This window comes from Rattus norvegicus, chromosome 5 (genome assembly GCF_036323735.1).
Source record: "Rattus norvegicus strain BN/NHsdMcwi chromosome 5, GRCr8, whole genome shotgun sequence".
Lineage (NCBI taxonomy): Eukaryota > Metazoa > Chordata > Mammalia > Rodentia > Muridae > Rattus > Rattus norvegicus.
Genome location: NC_086023.1, coordinates 42722086 through 42743174, shown reverse-complemented (window position 1 = coordinate 42743174; position 21089 = coordinate 42722086). Strand labels below are relative to the sequence as shown.

Below are 21089 nucleotides of genomic sequence, written 5' to 3'. Positions count from 1 at the left end.
TGTTGTGCTCCTTTTGATTCCTTTGCTAGTTTTCTTAAGGGATCTACAATGTCATTTGTATTTATTCAAAAGTGATTTCTCCCCACTCACTAATGTTTTTATTGTTGCTTAATATTTCGAAATTTTTACAGTACTTTTGATGAATAGTTGATGTTAACTTACAATTGCTTTATTGCTATATGAAATATCTCTGCACATTGTATTAAGAATCATTTCCCTATTCTTATATTATTCTAAGTACTTTTTAGTAATGTTCTATACCTAATGCACATAAAAGCCCATTTGTTTGGTAGAAAGCAACAGATTTTCATATGTAAAACCAACTCTCTTGGTGTCATTTATTAAAGTACTCATCTTTTAAAATAAACTAACTCGATTCCAAGTTGCAATGTCCTACAGCTTGATTCTTTCTGAAATATTTTTCTGTCCTTTGGACATTCTGTGTGAATTTTATAATCATGTTTTCAGTTTAGTGTCAATACCTGTATACAGTATGATTGGAATGTCATGGAATTTATTGATGACTAGGACCATAACTAGCTCTCCTAGTTAAGTTCCCAAGCACGGCATCTCTACTGTATTTTCCCAACAGAGACATCGATGTGCTGTCACAACTATTTGTTGTGGAAAGGAGTTGTAACACGTGTGACTTGGCCAGGAGTGACATCACCCTCTGTACTTTTTCTAATGACTAATTTTTTTTATTTCACTGTAAAAAAGCTTATCTGTGAACATAATATATACTGAGTCCTACATGGCTTCCAATAAGTACTTGGAATTCCTTCCACACTGGCATATTTGTCCATTGCACTTTCAGCTTTGACTTTAGATTTTAATGTGTCTCTTGAGAAAGCTTTGTGTGGAGGGTTATTTAGTTCATCTATTTGGGTATCATTCTTAAGGATCCTAGTTTTATTATATTCTCCGAATCTCCTCTGTTAATCCTCACCAAGCAAGGGACCTAGATTCTATACCCCCTGCCATGCACATACAAACAAATATCTAGACAACAGGAGCTTCGCAAAGGTCATAAAATGTATCAGTCAATATTTATAAGCTGGCATACAGACTTTAGGTTCATAATTTCTCTTTTTACTTTTCTTCTGACAATCAATATTTCATACACATATTATTGCTATTCAGAGATTTCTGCTCTATTTAGACCTTCAGAAAGTCAGAGGGTTTTCAAAAATCATATTCTTTCCTGTCTTGTATTGCTTGATCATTTTAGGAGGACAGTGGACAATAGTAGATCTTTTATTTTCATATTTGCTGCAACAAAAAGGAAAACAATAATTAAATGTCAATTTCATGACTTCACCAAAGTCTCTGTAGAACACTAATGTTTATGTAGAGAACTTTTAAGATTTTCTCAGGTTCTTTAAAAAAATCCAATATGGAGGTCCTAGTCATATAAATTGTGCTTGCTATAACCTATAGTTCAACTTGTTAAGTGGGCAAAACATAAGTGAGCAAAGCTTGACATGAATCTTTGGCTTTTCCTTAGACAAAACAGTTATAGGAGACAATGGAGCTGTGGGATTAACTGAAGTCACATATATAACTCAGGGACTTGGCTAGCTTTTATTTTAGGATAATAAAGAAAGTATCTGAGGGATAGCTATTTTCACTTGGTCTTGAGTTTTATGACTCAAATGTCTATTTCTACTGGAATTTCCAGAAAGTTCTTAGACTAAATTTTCAGATGTCCAATGTGATTTTAGGTCAATGGACAATTGTATTTGCACATTTTTTGATAGAGAAATTTTACAGCAGAAAAGATAATCAAATAGGTTACTTCATTGACCTTTGAGCACAGGATGAAAACCTTTCATGTGCCAGAGATCATCTTGGCTGTTTATGTTGTTATTTTATTTTGTACTTGGAAAACTCAGTGAAATTAAGCATATATATCTTTCACAGATGAATAAATAAGACTTTGGCTAAGAAACTTCTTGAAAGCACACATTCTTTTCTTATAAACTTTACAAGTTAGATCACAGAATCAGCTCTGGAGCAAGGTAGGCCAGAACACCAGAAACTTATACAGAGAACAAACTGGACTAATTTAATAATTATATATACATATAATTTGTATATACATATGAGAAAGGAATTCTATCTGGGCTTATAATTAATTGTGGTTTGTCACATCATGGTGGAAGGCATGGTGGAAATTAGCTCCACAGTATTGGGAACATATGGGAACTGCTTGCTCATGCCTTGCTTAGTAGGAAACCAGGGATGGATCACTTTAACTCTTCTGTCTTAACTCAATGTAGACCTAGAAAGAAAGGCGAATGGAGCTTACTGTGAGAACCAAGTAGATCCTCTGAGACTGGAGCCTGACCGCCTCAGTAGCATTAGAGCATACATAAATATGGGGAGGGATTTATAGCAGTCATTTGAGAACAGCGGGGAAAGGATTCACAGGAAAGAACATTTGAACCAGACAGGATCATCTATCTCAGAAAACCTTTGCAAAGGATTCCTTTGCATATGACACTTGCTTGGGTCAAATAAAGCCAAGAATTTTATAGTGTCTACCATCTTCTCAAAGAATACCTTTTGCATAAATTAGCTTACTATATGATGGAATGAAATAAATATAGAGAACAAATACCAAAGAGAGGGGTAACTAGTGAATAGATGGATTGAAGAGATCATAGCTCAATTCCAAGACTTCCCATTAATGAAAGTGTTAAAAGAAGAGACAGCAAATATTTTCAAAATGTCATATTACGTGGCAGATTTCATGAGAAAGCAATGTTTGGGCTAGTACACAAAGGTGAGTTGCAAAAGGAGGTAAAGCAATGATCAACAGAAAAATGATTCCACTTAGGATATGGCTTCCACAGAATAAGACAGACATAGTTGTCCCTGTCCACTCATTCTGCTTTCCTATCACAGCGGGACATTTATCCTACTCTGGAGGACAAAGGCTCTGATGCTTTGAATGTAGCTGTTCTCCTCTCTGCAGTTAAAGTAAACATACTCTCATCTCTAGTTTTAACATATTGCTTCCACAGCCACATTGATTGACATATGGCCTTTGACCAGTCAGCCCAATAAGATGTCCTGGGGTTCTAGTTCCCAGTGAAGTTTCTAAGCTAAGGATTGTATTCCTGCTGTATCAGGAACCATCACAAGGAAAGAGTCTTTCTAAAATCGAAATTTCCAAATAAAGCCAGAGCCAATGCTAGTCCGGAACTTAACTGTGATTTTACTCATGTGATACAGAGCCTCTTCTCCTTTTACTAGAGTGTAAATAACATAAGGGAAATCCTGGCTTAGCATACTGGGGAAGGAAATTTCTGGTAGAAGTTGATGAATTAGGCAACGTTGAGCCTGGTGAGAAGTAAGGTATTGTAATATAAGCTGACACAGCTCTGAGGATGAGATTGATATATTTTGAGCCATGAATTAGTTCAGAGTTTCTTGGGCAATAGATTGACATAGTGAAACATTTAATCTTTATCTTATGATAATTTCTTTAAAGCATTTGAGACTCCACCTTCTCTGTTCTGTTTTCAGATATATCCAGAGTGATTATTTTGTTCTTATGACTGTCTTCTATAGAACCTAGTTTGATTATGACTACAAACCTGAGATTCCATACCACTCTGAAAAAGGCAAGAAGAAATTCCTCAGGTTTATAGATAGCCAGCACAACCACAACATGCTTCTCTCAATTGCACTCAATTTTTCCTCTTCCAAATTCACATATGCTGGATTAATATTTCTTATAAAAATATATCCAGTATTAATTCGGGCTATTGTTATGTGGAAGCCTCTCTTCAAACTGCCCAGTGCATTTATGTCAGATTGTGACTTCCTTGGTGGGATGCTCCCAAACGTTACGCTTATTTTAGATTAGTTTTCCCCACCCACAGTATCAGTCCACTCTCTTAAATATAGCAGGTGGTCAAATGCTTATGGAGAAGTCTTGCTTTAAGTAGAACTGCTGTAACATTTCCATCAAGTCAGATATTGGCATCCATGTTTTATTACTTTTTGAATGGTATAAGGAAGAGATGGTTTTGGATTTGTATCTATTTAATGTGAAAGGATGTGGTTATCAGTAGTATAGGAGAACATCATGACTTTAATGGGTCAGAACAAAGCCTAAAATGGTTCTGGGATGCAATTTTCTTGTTTTTGTCATTTCTTCTTTTTTCTTTTCTGTTACAAACAACGTTTTCAAATGTGAGTATATTTGTATAGATGCTCCCTACCATAGGCAGTGCAGCTTAATTCTGCCCCATTGTTTTACCTCTCCATCCTTTTCTTTTGTGAGTGATATTGTTATAGAGTTAGAGCGTTAGGGTCAAGCCTGGGTTTTGGCAACAAGAACAAGCCAGGCTCAGCTAACTGCCCTTAACAGATCAATTAAAGACACAGCTAATGGTGAAAATCAGATAAAGGTGATTTTTTTTTCAGTGTAATTACATTGGGAAGATAGACAAAAGAAGTATAGTTCCTCCCATTCTAACATTAAGGTCTTGATGGAAATTTAGCTGTAAGTAGAAGGTAAGAGGCACATATGCATAGCTCAGTAGTTCTGGTCAAGGCAGGTCCTGCCATCATTGCCCAGGAGGATGCAGTCTCTTTGGTCTGACAGAAATGTTAAAACTATGTGAAATCTCTTCCTGGGAGAAAAGTTCACCCTCTGCCTGACACCAGAGTCACCAGTCCTTAACTCACTCTAAGACTTCTGGAGGATTCCAACTTCTTGTGGTCAATTGTTTTGATGGTCTGATAGCCAAAGGAAGAGGTACAAATATCTATATATAATATTTCCATTCCTGACAGGATGGTTACAAGACAGGGTTAATAATTCACTTTTAAAGTGTAGAATAAACAAGGAAGAACAGTATATTTATGTTCTGATTCCTAGTGAGCATCACCTTAACCAAGTCATAAGAACATCGCCACACACTGATGTCACCATGTGGTTGGCAAATGTCTCTAATATAATATGATCAAAGGGCATTTTACCTCAGTTGCCTCTTTTTAAAAGGACCATAGCTCCAATATATCCATGAGAAAATATGGAAAACACAAGAATAAAGGAATTTGTGGGATATTCGACCAATACTATTGAAGTTATGACAAACAAGGAAAGACTAAGGAACTGTCACAGACAAGATGCATCCTGTGAGATCAGACAGCTGCATACACTGGAAGATTGTAGATGTGCTAAAGAAACAGAGGGAGACATTGATGGAGAAAACAGGAAAAGCTAGCTAAAGCCTGGAGTTTAGTTAGTAGTTTATTATTTTCAGTTTCTCTATTTTGATAAACCAAATTAATGCAGGATATTAACTAATGTTAGAAGGGAAACGTGGGTGAAGGTAAGATATTTACAGCTTTCCCACAAGTCTGTTATTCCAAAACGTAAAAACATAATTGTTATGAAGTACTTATTGTGCAAAATTAAAAATGTAATTAGCACCAACTATCTTTCATCAAGTTTAAGAAAACTTCTATACATAGTCTTCCGTGCGCATCTCTACAGTCTTGATAGAGTTATTTTTGTCACAGATTATTCTAAAGTTCCCTACGTTTTTTCTCTCTGTGTTTGTGAATCTGTGTGTGCTGGCCTATATGTGTACGTCAGTGTGTTCTTTTCTCTTGGTCATATGGTTTTGGATTTCATCTATAAGATTGATAAGTCCCACTGCAATAGTTTCTTCAAAAAGTATTTTTCATCGTTTAACTACGTGTCAGCCAAAGTCTTGGTACTTGAGACAGGTAGCAGGTGTGGTATTCTGGATATCACTGTGCTTAGAGAGGGATATGTAAGAAGTGTCACTGAGAGATGAGTTCCATGATTGAGGCTGCCATGTGGATATTTGCTTTCACTTCCGTGTTTCTGATTGGCAAACTCTTAGAGGTTTTATCTTGATGTCTGGGAGACATGTTTTTGTTTTTGTTTTTGTTTTTTCATTGAACTAGTGTCTTAATTTACTGTTAGCTATAAGTAAGATTTAAAGCTTGAAAGATTTCTCATGATGATTTGGATTTCTAATTTTTCCTGAAATTCTGCTTTTCCTGGGAGACTAGTCATGCATTACCACTAGGAGGAGAAAATGAACTGAGTGTCTCAGTGTACTCTAGCCTATTCAAGAGAGTGCTGCTTAGCCTGGGAAGTTTGGCACACATGATCTGTGCACTAGATATGTGTACTAGATACACCTATTCTCCACCTACACTGACGTGTTACCCTTCATACAACCTTCTCACTTGCACAAATCTCTGTTGTTATGGGTAGTGCCATTGCACAAAGGAGAGTGATACGTATTCACACCTATACATAGCCTGACACTTTCCATTCTACATGCATATTTGTAACTTTTTTATAAAAAAGAATAAAATCACTCCCTACAGATACACAAATCTGTATTTCTGTACTAAATATGTAGTTGATATGGTGTATATTAGAACCCTAATGCATGAATGATTTAGCTTTGTATGCTGAAATGACTTCAAGTATTTAATATCTCAGTTCCTATCTTCAGGATCTTCTATGGCCATCAAACACACACATGTATACATACATGCACACGCGAACACATACACACACACACACACACAAGCACAAATGATGTTGTAATTCAATGCATTTTTTAGCACCTGCTCTAAGCTAAGGATTTTCAATGGTGCAGAGGAAAGCTCTTGGTGAATTAGATAATCCTGAGCCTTAGATAATGCTTAGAATGACTGGACCGTGGTCCTCACCATGAGGAAGGATGTTGCAGGGTAGATGTGTATACTGCAATTCAGTTATTGTGGTGAAGTACAATCTAGGGAGATGCAGATTTACTGTGACACTAACAAGGCAGAAGTGCCAGGGCTTCTCATTTGTGCTAGCTTTTGTGAATTCTGGTGGTCATGGGAAGTCTGAAGTGTTTCAAGTTGGAAGTATATATGAGGGATCGATGTTCCCATCAAGAATCATTTCTCTGTAATGCCTCAACTTTCTCAGTGTGACCTGAATTTCTAAGACTTCACCATTTTTTTTCTGAGGTTTCTTGTGCTGGAGTTATATATTCTCATTGTGTCTAACTTTGATTAAAAATCTTGTACTCCTTTTTCTTAATATGACATCGTCATATTATAGCTTCAAGCTACTCGATTCAGGTGACTTTGGAGAATATTATACTTGTACCAATCTTTGACAAATTTGGATTCAGGTTTTATGGAACAGGACAGGAAATGAAATATTAACTGCCAGTGATGCCAGCATGGTGGCACAGGGTTGTCATTAGAGAGTCACAGATAATAGTAGGCATAGAGCTGGGAAGTGATTTAATTTGAGTAGGAACTCTAGGCTTCGTGTCTCTCAGATGTGTTACTACTCATTCACAATATAGTATACGAAGGTAGTGTGGACCGCACGACTTGTTTACTAGACAAACTCCCCATATTTAGAAGATAATGTGCTAGAAGAATCTTAATTAGAGGGAGCTGTTTAAAAAATTTTTGTAACTGTTGAATTGAGGAAATACATTTTGAGGGTAGGTGGTTCACGTCCCAATTACCGTGTCTGTGTTCCTTCAACCATCTGCACATTTTTAAATTTGAGTCCTGTTTTACACACACCTCCTACTTTTCTACAGCTCTAAAGGCATAGACTCTCCATTTCAGAGGTAGCTCTCACTGGGCAGAGAGTGTTGGAGAATGCAACCATGTAACTGAACTTCCAGTTATGTCCATAGCCAGAGTGGATGGTAGGCAGCCAGGTAGGATTTCTAGCGGTGGCACCATGGCTGTTTCTCAAGATTCTGTCATGAGTTCATCTGAAAGTACATTTGTCAAAGCTCCCAGTCTCTCATTTTGCCTAAACCCTTAGAAAGACTAGCATAGCAGAGCATACCCAAGGATTTATCTTTGACGAACTGAATTTCTCAGTCACAAGTTCTAGAAAATGCCAGTCTGTGAATATGCATGCAACCTGGTACTGAAGGAGGTCATGCAATTATCATATAGTTCATAGACATTGTAGTCATACCATCTCTTCTTTAAAATTATTTCTATTAATTCATTGTTACTTTTTAAATTTTTGTAATTATATTCATGTACAGAAAACTTAGTGTACATTTAACCCAGTTTAATGGCAAGCCCTTTAGTCTTTGCCTTTTCCAGCTTGGCAATGTGAGCCACAGACTTAGGACCCAGGATGTTGCCTCTCCAGTGTAGGCGGATCTCGTCATATCTGTCATTATAGTTGGTCCTGATAGTTTCCACCAGCTTAGCCAGAGCACCCAGTCTTCTGAGTTAACCCCGGTGCATGTCTTCCTGTGAACCAGGCGTCCCAGCCCGGCCTTTCCCTTGATGATACAGTAGGGCATCTCCATCTTTCGACATAGGGAAGGCAGGAAAACCACCAGCTCAATGGGGTCTACATCATGGGTAATCACCACCAGCTGAGACTTCTTGTTCTCTACCATGGTGGTGACTGTATTGACCACTGCTCGGAAGACAGGTGGTCTCTTAGTTGGGACGTCCCCTTTGCCAGCAGCCCTCTCAGCATGGGCCAGCAGCCTTTACCTCTTCTTCTGCCTTGTCTCTGGCCCGTACTTGTGGGCAAGCTTAAACAGCTGAATCGCTGTTTGCCTGTCCAGGGCCTGGGTGAACTGGTTAATGGCAGGAGGTACTTTGAGCTGCTTATAGAGGATGGCTCTTTGCTGCTGCGGGGCCATTTGACGAGGCAGGTAAGATCTTTTTGGGCTGGATGTCCTGCCCAGTGCCAAAATTCTTGTGCCTTTTCTCAAACAATGGAATGACTACATTTTGGCCTCCTGTTTCTTGACATCGACGGGAGCTGGGACCACCTTCTTGGCCTTCTTTCCCTTGGGCATCTTGCTCGGCTGGAGGAGAGAGCAATTCGTTGTTATTTTATACAATGTATTTAAATAACATTTACACACAGTCTTTCCCCCAATTCCTCCCAGATCAAACTCTACCACCCCACTCCCTAAATCACTGTTATTCCATCCCCAATAACCCACCATGTCAAATTTGTGCTTCTAAGTATATTACTAGGTGTGGGACTATCCACTAGAGTGGAGTTGACCTATCAGCACTCACATTCTTTCTACTCTGTGCTAGAATGTTACTGTCTTGACCTTCTGCAGGTCTTATGCAGCCAACCACAGCTGTTCTGAGCTCGTGAATGCATCCCTTGTATCATATCCAGAAGAGACACTGTTTTGCTCTGATCCTCTCTGATTCCTGGGTTTTTAGTCTTTTCATCCCCTCTTATAAGACTGACCCTGACCTTCTGTGTGTAGAATGGTGTAGATTGTCCCATCTATGGCTGAGCATTCCTTACTCACTCATACTCTGCATGTTAATCAGCTGTGAGTTTTGGCCTTAACCCAAATATGATCTGTAAAGGAACATTTTTAATGAGATCTGAAAGCTGCATTAATCTATAGGTATAGTGATATGAATTTAAAGTACAATGTGACATAATCTCAATTTAGCAGAATAGTAGTGGTAGAATTGTCACTAGGGTCTATGAGACCCCCCAACCATGGGCTTTGGACCAGATTTTCAATACCAGCAAGCAGTCTCTATTTATTTATTGATAATAAATAGCTCAAGCATTGTCTTTGGAAGGCAGCTCTTCTTATCAGGGTCTTATTAAAATATAAAGCCTGAGAGATAATCCCTATATTCTTAAAAAACAGATGGATATTATAGTTTTTAGTTATCTTTTGTAATATTCTAATCAGCAGAAGTTTAGGGTAAGAACTAATGAGTGATTAAATGAATGATGGGTAGTGTAAAGTAATATATATATGTATATGTATACATATATATATATATATAAAATCTTGTTTGAGTGACTTTTGCATGCTAGGTACTCAATGAATGTTTTTCATGAATTATCTTGATCTATTGTTAAGGTATTAACAAATTCATTGTATACACACACACACACACACACACACACACACACACACACCTATCAGAAAAAGGATTTGGCAAGAAAGTATATCTTGCCAAAGCCATATAACCATAAAGAGAGATGGAATGTGAACTCAGATCTGAGGGACTCCCAATTCACTGTCTTTTTGATGTGTGGTCAACTGACTTATTGCATAAAGTATAATCTCCATTGGTTTGTCTTTACTGTTTATGACAATGAACAGTTTCTACAATTCCAAATATTGTATATTGGTAAAGGATTAGAATTTATCAGAACCCATGGAAACCAGGAGAAAGTAATCTTTGTCAGTAGTACATTAGAAGTCCACAAGATTAGATGAGTTTATATGAAAGAACTCAGGGAAAAGGCAACACAGTTTTATCCTGATACACCTCTAGTCTACTAATGGGAGCCAGGTTTTTACTGGCCGGGAAGAAGCAAGTATATTAGGATCACTAATTAGATCCATCGAAGCATCAATCTAACTAAAGATGTTAACTCAGTTATCAAGACCCCTTATGGGCACATTCTAATTTACGTGGAAAGGAAAGTAACAGTGTGGTCGTGGTCAGTGAGATAGTTTCCTAAGGTTAACAGAGCATGTCATTATGTGCCTGAATGTCGGCTCTGTCACTCTGCCAATTATTCCTTCAGGAAACATGTTTTTAGCACCACATCACTTGACTTACCTGCTGAAAGGTTTCAGAATAATCTTTTGGTTGTGTGTTGGGGCTACAGAAATATAATTACCCAAAGAGCTACATTGTCTTCCTACTGACTCTGAGTGTGTTCTTGTTGACGTTAAAGATCATAGCATGGTTACAGAGCCGTTTCCAGTGAAATGAAGCTGCCACTAAAGGCAGAAGATTGGCGTCTTCAAAATGCCATTGATCATACATTTAAAGCCATTCAACATGGCAGTACAGCCCAACACAGCATGGCCGTGCTCATGCTCTACTCACACTTCTTTCTAGGTTTGTATTTCGTCAGTTTAACAGGCTACAGGGCATCACGTTTAGCTACAGGTCGCTCTGTGTTCTCAGTTCTTAAAAGGACATGCATTATTTTTCTTAGACCATCAAAGTGCAGCTCCATTAAACAGCAGACATCTGTAGAAGTCGAAGATAAGTAATGCATAGCTCACTTTTGCAGCCCTTCCTCAAGGAGGTGAACAGAGAAATCCTAGAAAAACCTACTGAGGCATTCTGAAGGCTGCTTTACAGTACTGCAGCCACTTAAGAAGAAAAATAAATGCTATCCAAAGCCAGATTCATTCTAAAAATTTGGTAAAAACACCCTCAACCCCTATTTGGAGTTTCAAAAGGCAATATTTATCTGGTTTGCAAGAAAGCATTCCCAACAGTGGAAGGGGAAGCCCTGGGTCCTGCTAAGACTGAACCCCCAGTGAACTAGACTATGGGGGGGAGGGCGGCAATGGGGGGAGGGTTGGGAGGGGAACACCCATAAGGAAGGGGAGGGGGGAGGGGGATGTTTGCCCGGAAACCGGGAAAGGGAATAACACTTGAAATGTATATAAGAAATACTCAAGTTAATAAAAAAAAAAAAAAGAAAGCATTCCCAAGTACCCTGGTGGGTACCCTGAACTAGGAATTTCTTTTTGCTAAGTCTCTCACCCAGTACCTGGTATGCAGCATGCTCTGTGAGGCAGACACACCAGTCAAACTGCCTAGTGTCTTCTGGGGTTATTCCAGAGTCCCTTAGCGTTTCCTTTGTATACTGTGAGATTTACATGGAGGCACATGCACATTCATATTTACCCTTTTTCTCAGGGATAGTGCAGTGCTAAGTGGCCTCTGCACATATGATTAAATATTAATTAGGCTTCTAATATAAGCAAGTGAGTTTCCAGGCCCGAGTGTCACATGAATAATTTAAGAGGTACCCGAAGGCTCAGCCTGGAAAGCTGATTGGCCACTTTGGATTTGTATAATTACAAAGTTTCATTATTAACAGTGGAAGCAGTGGAGAGATTTGCCTAGCTTGAGGGACTTTGAAAGCATAAGCTGTCTCATTAGAGAAAAGGGAAATAAGGCAAAATATGCAAACTTGTTAGAAAGAAACAGGTGTGGCTGAGATTTAAGCCCAGCTTTCAAACGTGAGCGTGGTGTGTGTACGCTTTTAAAGTTTGACAATGAAATTGATATTCTGACCGGTAAGAATATTTGCTTAAAATGTTACTACTAAGAGCAATGCTTCAAACTTTTAATTTTAAATCGAAGGCTTAAGTCTTTAATATTTTACCAAAAAAAAAAAAAAAAACCCCACAGGTAGGCTAATAGGCCCGGTGCAGTGAGAGGTTTGGAGGTAAAAGAATGCAGACAGTATAGGGCTCTTGCTTGAATGTGTGTTGTGCATGCAATTAAATCTCAAGGTCAAACAATTTACAGACAATTACTTTTCTAACATCTCCAGAAATGCCTGCTTACACGTCTTTAATTTTAAATGATACTGATATTCCAATTCTCCCCAAAGGTTAATGCTGACTAAATCCAGCTGTGACCTGACACGATGCGACAGCACGGTGCCTAATTATCCTCTGGATAGTCATTTACTTGAAACCATTAAAGGAATAGACTGAGAGGAAGATTTAGGACCCTGAAAAAATGTTAGCCTGACTTCTTTCTTCTTGAGGATGGGATGGGCTGAAAAATAAAAATAAAATCCTGCTAAATGTTAGCCATTTGCTTTGATGGCAGAAAATTGTTCATCCCACTCTTGTTTTTTTACAGGTTAAATTGCTAACTAGTTCATTTTATCCATTGCCTACGGCTGGCGCTAAATGTCAGTGACAAATTTTGTACTTGTCTTGAAGAATGAATTAAGTTATGCACAGAAGCTATAGTGCTCTTTTAAGATGAGTGAATTGCAGAAGGAAAAAAAGTTGCTCTTTTGAAAAAGGATTATTTTGATTAAAGGGCTTTTCTATTGTAGCTGAAGACAGGTAGTGGTTTAAGATAATTCAGACACTTACCTCCCACAGAGGCCGCAGTCCTATACTGAGGATTTCTCTAAGAGCAATTGTGTCAGATTATACACTGTGATTATTATCATAAGACCATTAGCGATGCTGAAAGATTACTAAAAAAATAAAAATTAAAGTGAAAACACTTAGTTTTCATCAACTTGAGTTAAAAAAAAATCTTGATTTTTTTTCCTCCTATGGCATTAGCGTCCCGTTACTGTCTGTAAGCTTTCACAGAGAGGGGCAGGGGAATTACAGAGTGAAAAACATATTCTCCAAAATGTTGCAAAAGGGAAACCCTAGAGTCTTCAACACATTTATAATAGGAAAATACGGCCTTGACTTTTAGCCACCTTCATTCTTCTTGATTTTTCTTGCTTGGTGGCAGAGGCCTGACTTATCATCTTCCACAGAAAGCTATCAGCATCCGCTGGTGTCCTATTTTCCAATGGTTTAGTCTCACCAGCTTACATAAGATGAGAGCTATGTGTTTTTTTTTTTATCCCTATGCTCTCATTTTCTTGTAGAATGGATGCTTTTACTGAATTGATGAAGCTTAATAGGGGTAATTTTGTCACATTCTCGTTATATTTTAGCATCCTATAGACAAAATGAATCAAACAGAATTGCAATTTTAAGAACAACCTCACTCTAAAGGTAGCAAAGTTATATGTGTTCAAAAGGCTGTTCTACCCCCACTTTAAACTGATGGCTGTTTGTTAGGCCGGGGACAATGACTTAGCTTTATAAGCTAGAAGAATGCGATTAATTTGTATTCTGTTAGTCCAAGAGGCTTATTTGATAAGGTAAAAATATGTTTTTGGTGAAGGAATAATGCAAGACTATAGTTTGGTTTCAGCATGCTAAGGCACAAGTAAAGCTGTGTTTATTAATTGCACAGCACTCCAGCATACTGTGAAGAAATTGTTGAGAACGGCGTTGCCAAGAAAACTATACTGATTAGCTTAAAACCTTGTTTAGTTGCTTACTTGCTATCAGCTCTTTTAAGTCACATTTAAATTAGTAAAACGAGTTGTCAGATCAGCTCTTAACTGAGTTTACAGATAAGTATAGGTGTTTGAGCTTCTGTTATAATCCACCGTCCAACTTTGGCAAGAGATGGCTTTTGTGCCTGAATGGCTTTCTTTTTTACCCCTAAGTCGCCCTCACCACGCGTTCTCTAACTACTGCAATCCTCTCTTATACTTATGAGTGGTGTGAATGGCCTCTCCCTTGGAGCTGCCATTAACTTTATCCTTCCCAGCAAGAGTTCCAGTATGATGATGTAGCCCAAAATGTTGAGGAAGCCACCCAAGTAATAGAAAAAAAAGTTCTTTTACATGTTACTCAGGACGTGTGTATGTGTATGTGTATGTGTTTGTGTGTGTGTGTGTGTGTGTGTGTGTGTCTATGTGTGCACACATGCACACCTGCTGAAATGAACTAGAATTTTATCTAGAAAAATAATTCTTATGTGCTTTCCTGAGTATGGGCTTCCACAGTCTTCTAGCAAATTCTGCAAGAACCCTCTGCTCGATCACGTGTGTGTGTGTGTGTGTGTGTGTGTGTGTGTGTGTGTGTGTGTGTGCCGTATTTACCTTGTTGGAGTAGAGTTCACTAATTTTGCGACAGTGAGGTTTGGATAGTACCTGAGTTCCTTTCTTTCTTTAAAATATTTTATGGCCCATATAATTTAAACAGCAAGCAGACAGGGTAAATGTTATTTAGTTTTTAATAAATATTTGTGTGATGAGTGCTTTCCGCATCGATTCGTATTCATACTGCTCCCACTGTGACTTGTTGACATTAACAAGGTACTAGAATGATCGGAGAAGGAACATTGTTTTCCCTGACGGAAATCATCTGCACCGTCTTTATGCAAGTGGATGAGACCCGGTTCTAGAAGATATTTGATAGTTCAAGAGGTATGTGATGAAGCCTGGAATATATTTTGGCATTTTTTGCTTCTGCATGCAGCTTCTTGTATAATCAATCCCACTGTGCTTACAGGTAAAACCTTATTATGTTTTTTTTAATATATAAAGAAGGTGGAATTCATTTGAAATGCAGAAGCATGAAGAGTAAAGCATCTGTCAAAATGTAGACTGAAACCCCACATTTGGCATTTGGACATATAGTAACAACAAATCTTTTTGTACTTTAGCTTTGAATTCTAACCAGTTTCATGTTGTCATGAGCTCACGTTTCTAGAAAGAGTGTCTTTTAAAGGTACTTAATATTCAACATAATATTAAGACATGTTATTCAAAAATATTTTCTCCACTCTATTTGACAAGGAATGTAAATTGTTTCTGTTGAAAGTATAAAGTGCATCTATACAGATTCACAACACTGAGTGTTTTCATCTCTGTCATATTCAGTACTGTTTTGTACTTCACATTTGATGTGGTCATGTGTAGGAACCACAGTTCCAGAGGAAACACAGAATATCTATAGGCGGTGTGGTGTCCAGAACATATATTATCCAAAATCCTTTTGATTTTCATAGTTCTAAATTACACCTGGATTCCTCTTTAGATTAATTAATTTCCAGAGAGGCCATTCTCTTATCCCCTGGATTAATATTTAAATAATGTAATTTCAATGTTATAGTTTTATCTTTGGAGAATTGTGTACTATATTTGATATTTCATTGTTTAAGTCTTAAACGCTCTATTGGTACTCATTTTTAATAGTCACTAAATTTAAATGATCTGCTTCTTCTTGTAGCACAAATACTTGTCCAGACAGCTTTTTATAGGTGATATGATAAAGGAAATAGAGAAGGTGAGTCAGATCCCTAAATGTGGCCTTCCTATGCAGACATACTAGAGCTGTCTGAACCAAACCTATATGTTATCATTGTTGCTCCAAGACCTTGCAATCCTGATTGCCATAAATAATCATTATGAATTCTATTAGACAAAATGAAACAAGAAATGAACCTCCTTCTCTTGTCTAAAATCATAGCTGTTTGCTTACTTGTTCCCATTTCAGAGGACCCAAGCAATGATATCTCAAAATGCGGAAGTCATGCAGAATATGCAGTCTTGATTGCCCAACTTTGATCTCTGTGTTCAACTCTGATACCCGTTTTTCTTATTTATGACATGGTATTTTGGACAAAGCCAAATATCATTTTTTGAGGCTTAGATAGCTTTTTAAGGGATGCTCAACGAGAAGAGACAAATGAACCTAGGTGTTTTCTATCCACTTCCTAGTTATGTTATTATTTATGCTTGGGAAACTGAGACTGACTTAAGAACGTAGACATATAGCTTCAGACAGACCCAAGAGAAAAACCATGTGTGTTGTAGAACAGACCAGTTACTGGTTATTTTCTTCATAATACCAGAGAAAATGATAGCAGGAATCATCTTTTTTTTACATTGTTTGACTGTTAATGACATTTCTTGTGGGCCCACTTATGCACTGCAAGAGAGACTTTGCAGATGAGAGCTCTGTTGTTCTGGGTTACATGGTGTGCACTACACAAGGGGATCTGCTGTTGCTGTGTCACTGCCTTCTTGCCTTCACAGGTTAAAGAAAATGCGTGAGTATCTGGAGTGAGTGTTTGTGCGTGTTTTCCTTACGAGAGTCTGGCTGTTGAAAGATTTCGCTGTGCACATGGGGACAGGCATCTGCCCATCAGATGCCTGTGATCATCACTGTGAATGAGGTCACTGAGAACTTGTAGAAATATTGCTTAGCATCCTGATTTTATTTGCTGTGGGAGACAAGTTGGCACGTTACTTCTTTTGCTTTTTTTTTTTACTTGCAAAAACAAAACCCCTTAGTAAGTGCTACAGAAATTCATATTAACTTCGTTTTGGATGCCGTCTTCCAAGGCCTTCCTGGGATCTGATTTATGCCGATGCTGTGGGCACTACAGACACAATATGTTGCCATGCTCTTGCTCCTTGCCACCCCACTTCCCTTTCTATCCTAGTAAATCCTTTGAAGGTTTTATTATTCAGGGTGGGAAGATTGAAGTGAAAGCTACAGAATGATTTAACACTGTGGGAACTTAATCAATAAGAGTGTTGTGAGAGCTCCCAGGAAAGGGTGTTGGTTTCCATCCAGATGATAATGAGGCCTGGTGGTAGCAACCTCTGGAGGGGAGTGCTGGGGCAGCGATTCTTTGGTGGTGCTTTTGCTGGTTGCTAATTAATAGTTTTGAGGCCAGTGGGGCACCTTTTGGCCTTTCTGACATTTGCAAGCTTTTCTGTGGCTTGTCCCACATGTCTTTTCCACCATCAGGGGTCACTCTCAACTGGATTGGAGTCTGACAAGTCTAATTGGCTCGAATCTATGCAGATTTAAACATCTAGCCTACATGCCAAAAATCTGATGTTTTCTCATGCTGCTTCTGAGTTCCGGGCATTATGGGATCGGTGCATGCCTGAGTTATTATGTATCAGCTTACCCTCCTGTTAGCATGTTAAAGAGCAATTAGCTGGATGTGCTGTAGGAAGTAGGGGAAAGGGATTCAGTGCAGTTGAGTTGTAAATGTCTTTTATACTAAAAAACCTGTCAGACCATTGAGCATTCCTGGTTGGAAAGCAGATTGAATCGTATAGTCAAATTTTTTTAAAGAGTGAATAATTTCCCGAGAGTTGGTTTTAAAAAAAAAATGAAAAGATCCTTGCTGTGCAAACACACAGCTATGGTGTAATGTAAATCACCCAAACACCCCTGCTTTCCTCGCTTTGTCCCCACTTCCTCCCCCAGTTGCACATCTCGCTCAAATTCTAAACTTTTACTGATTAAAAACCTCTGACTTCTTTCTGTTTAGTGGCGACTTGTAGATGAATTTTCTGATAGATGGTGCTTCCCATCTCTGATAGATTACAGGATTCTGAATAAGTGGCAGTGTATGGAGCCTGATGCACTTACAGCCAACCAAGTCATATGAATAAGGCAATAAATTTGTACTTTTATTGGAAATAATTTATTCTAATTGACCACCATCACATATGCAAAATAGTATAGTAACTAGGCAGAAACATTGCTTAATAGATTGCAAAATATTTTGTCTAGCTTAATGTTCCTAATAATTTTGATCATATGGTAGGTTAGGGTAGGCTCATATCTTTAAATTTATACATATAGGCTTTAAGAAATAGATGCCTTGTCCAACACGGTTGTACCACTGAGACTATCACATTTCCATTCTAAAATGCATTTTAACATCGTGCATGAAAATGCATTTTTTCTGTACAATACTTCATAAAATCTTTTTGACTGTAGGGTTCCTTGTAATTAAAAAACTGTGTTGATATAACTTTCAACCATTCAATAGGTTTATCGAAGATTACCATAAAATGATGAATAAACTTGCCTGTGTAATTTGAAGAGTTTTAAAGTAAAAGCTACAATGGAACTATTTCCACATTAAAAGGACCAAGTGCTAAAGGATTTTAGAGACTGCGTGAGCATCATTTGATTTCTGTTTTCTGAGTTTGATGTGTTATCTTTGGTAACTCACCTGCAGCCATGAACTTTTTTGATATGTGCAAACGCGTATTAATTATTAAAACCTTACCTTTTGAGAGGTTGGTATATAAAAGCATCTCTAATGTGAATAATTTAAAGTTTCAATTCAGTGTGATTTTTAGCACTTTCCCTCCTCAAACAACCTGAAAAATCTGAGGGTTAATTTTTTCCTTTTATCTGGAAAAATTCTTGATGTTTCAGAGTAACAGAGGTCTTTTCTGTCTCTCTATAGCTTATGAGTATCATAAAGTTTTGGAAAGAATAATGTAAGGTACAATGAGGCATAGCTTCAGATAGAATGCATACAGTATGGCGACTTCATAGTATATTAAGAATTCTCTGGTAAAATTGTTTATATGAAATATGGTGGAACTGCAGCTTTTCTTGTTTTCAACTTCTACAATGTTAGATACCCACGGAATAAAAACATGGACTTTAAGATCAATTAAAAGAGAGCTTAGATTTCAATTCCTTTACGTCTGCATTGTTTAATTTTTTTAACTGTTTATCCAAGGCAACTAATTTGAGGATTAATAATACATATAGAAATCAAAAAAATTTTCTGTACCAATACCTTGCTGTCTTGCATGGAAATATTTATTTAGATGTTGTGTGGCTTTCATAATTTTCATAAGATGTATGACATTATTAAACATTAATTTGAGCAAATCAACACTTTAAAGAAATGGCTTAAATAAACTATTACCAGATTAAGTAAAAGTTGAGGCAATTTGTAGTTCCAAAAGGGGAAAAGAATTCCAGCTTTAAACATAGTCACTATTTGTTCCACCAGATGAACAGGGATCCTAATTAGGGTGAGTGCAGGTTACCCTTGTCCTGCTTTGATATTACTGCTTGCTGTAGTTTTCATGTGAGTATATTAACTGAACGTACAACTTCTGTTCTATTTGCCAAAACATTTTTAATAGAAATAAGTTACCAGACGAAAATGGAACTGGACATTGATTAGTTATGTCATTTAGGTCAAATGATCCACTTCTCCTGAAGTCAAGTTTCTTAGTAAAAAAGTAGAAACTGTGTCCTTTCATTATATAATACTTGCATTGTCCCGTAACGTTCACAGATAATCTTTTAGCACATTTGAAGAGAAATCTCACTATTAGTGACACTCCCAGAAAATTTCCTCCAAACTAACCAACCATCAGCATACCAACCATCAGTATACCAACCAACCACTTCACAACCCAGCCCTCTAGCCAGTCAGCAGCCAACTGACCACCCTCCACAAAGCAAATACAGACACATCACTCAAGGTGATTTCAAGACTTTACAGACTATAACGCCTTGAGTTATAGACCTTGATTTAAATACTGGCTTAGTCCCCCCCACCCCCACCTCCCGGAGCTGGGGACCGAACCCAGGGCCTTGGGCTTCCTAGGCAAGTGCTCTACCACTGAGCTAAATCCTCAACCCCTGGCTTAGTTCTTTTACTAAATATTATTTCTTAGGAAATTATATTGGAAAATAAATTTCTGTGGTGGTTTGGTTTTCACCTCAAAGAAGAGAGAGAGAGAGAGAAAGAGAGGAGAGAGAGAGAGAGAGAGAGAGAGAGAGAGAGAGAGAGAGAGAGATATGAGCCTCTCTGGTTCAGAACTGGTATGAGTCACCCACAAGATGATATCTCCTTACCCATTGCATGAATATTGTATAAATGGATGTATAGTCAGGGAAATGTAGCTTAGTATTGATGTTTTTATGGTAATGATAAAATACTGTGTTTCATCTGGCTTTGTTCCCTTGCTTAAATCCCTGTATATAAATCTTCTTTTTCATTATGCATTAGGAAGGACAAAGGCTGGCTTTTGACTCAGTATTATATGTATATCTTAAATGTAAATGACTCAATATTATAAGCAGATCTTATCTCAGAGAAGGAGCCTAGGAAAAGCTAAGAAATATATTAACATCTTGTGCCAAAGAGATGTGGTTTTGATGGGTTTCAGTTTTAGAGGGAGAAATCAAAGTAAGAGTCTAGCTACCCATCTAGATATCACTGAGCAACTGCTTGGACAGAAGGCTGAGGAGGGATGTGAATTGTAATCTAGATACATCATTTTCTTTAGACAGATTTAATTTATAGACTAGTCACGAGTAAGGAACTGTCTACATGGTTGAGCCTGGTGGAAAATTTCAGCATGAGCCTTGAGGAAAATTTCAGCATGGGTTTCAAGAGTCAAACTATGAAAAGTTCTAATTATGTTGAATCACTGGTGAATCTACCTTTGTTATGAAGCACATTAGGAAAGAAATATAAAGGTAAATAAATGGAGAGTTGATATCTGTTGGCTTGTTTTTTTGCCAGTTTGTTATTTCAGATTACCCTCACAAGTGTTAGCTAGGAGTTGATTATATGACTTTCTTTTGTACTAGGACACAAATGAATAGTCAGAACCAGCTTTTAGCAGAAGGATCAATATCAATCATGTTCTTTTACAAAGTTTATATTCTATTCAAATAATGTAGTTAAGAATAATTGTAAAATAATTATTATAATCATTTCCCTAAAAGGTGCTTGTAAAGAAAGAGATGCTTATAAGTGTGCCTAAATGACTACTTACTATATATTCAGAGTTTTCCTTTTTCCTTTTTATTCTGCAATAATATTCTCTCAAGCCCACTATCTGCTGTAACAATAGCCAAAACAGTAAC

The 21089-nt window shown here is 37.6% G+C and overlaps 1 long non-coding RNA gene across 1 annotated transcript; it reads left to right on the top strand.

Moving 5' to 3' along the window:
* Nucleotides 1-11442: 11442 nt before the first annotated feature.
* On the top strand, nucleotides 11443-19985 carry LOC134478950 (uncharacterized). The gene is made up of 2 exons (XR_010051728.1): nucleotides 11443-14848; nucleotides 15654-19985. It is a non-coding gene; the product is annotated as an uncharacterized LOC134478950 (long non-coding RNA).
* Nucleotides 19986-21089: the final 1104 nt, after the last annotated feature.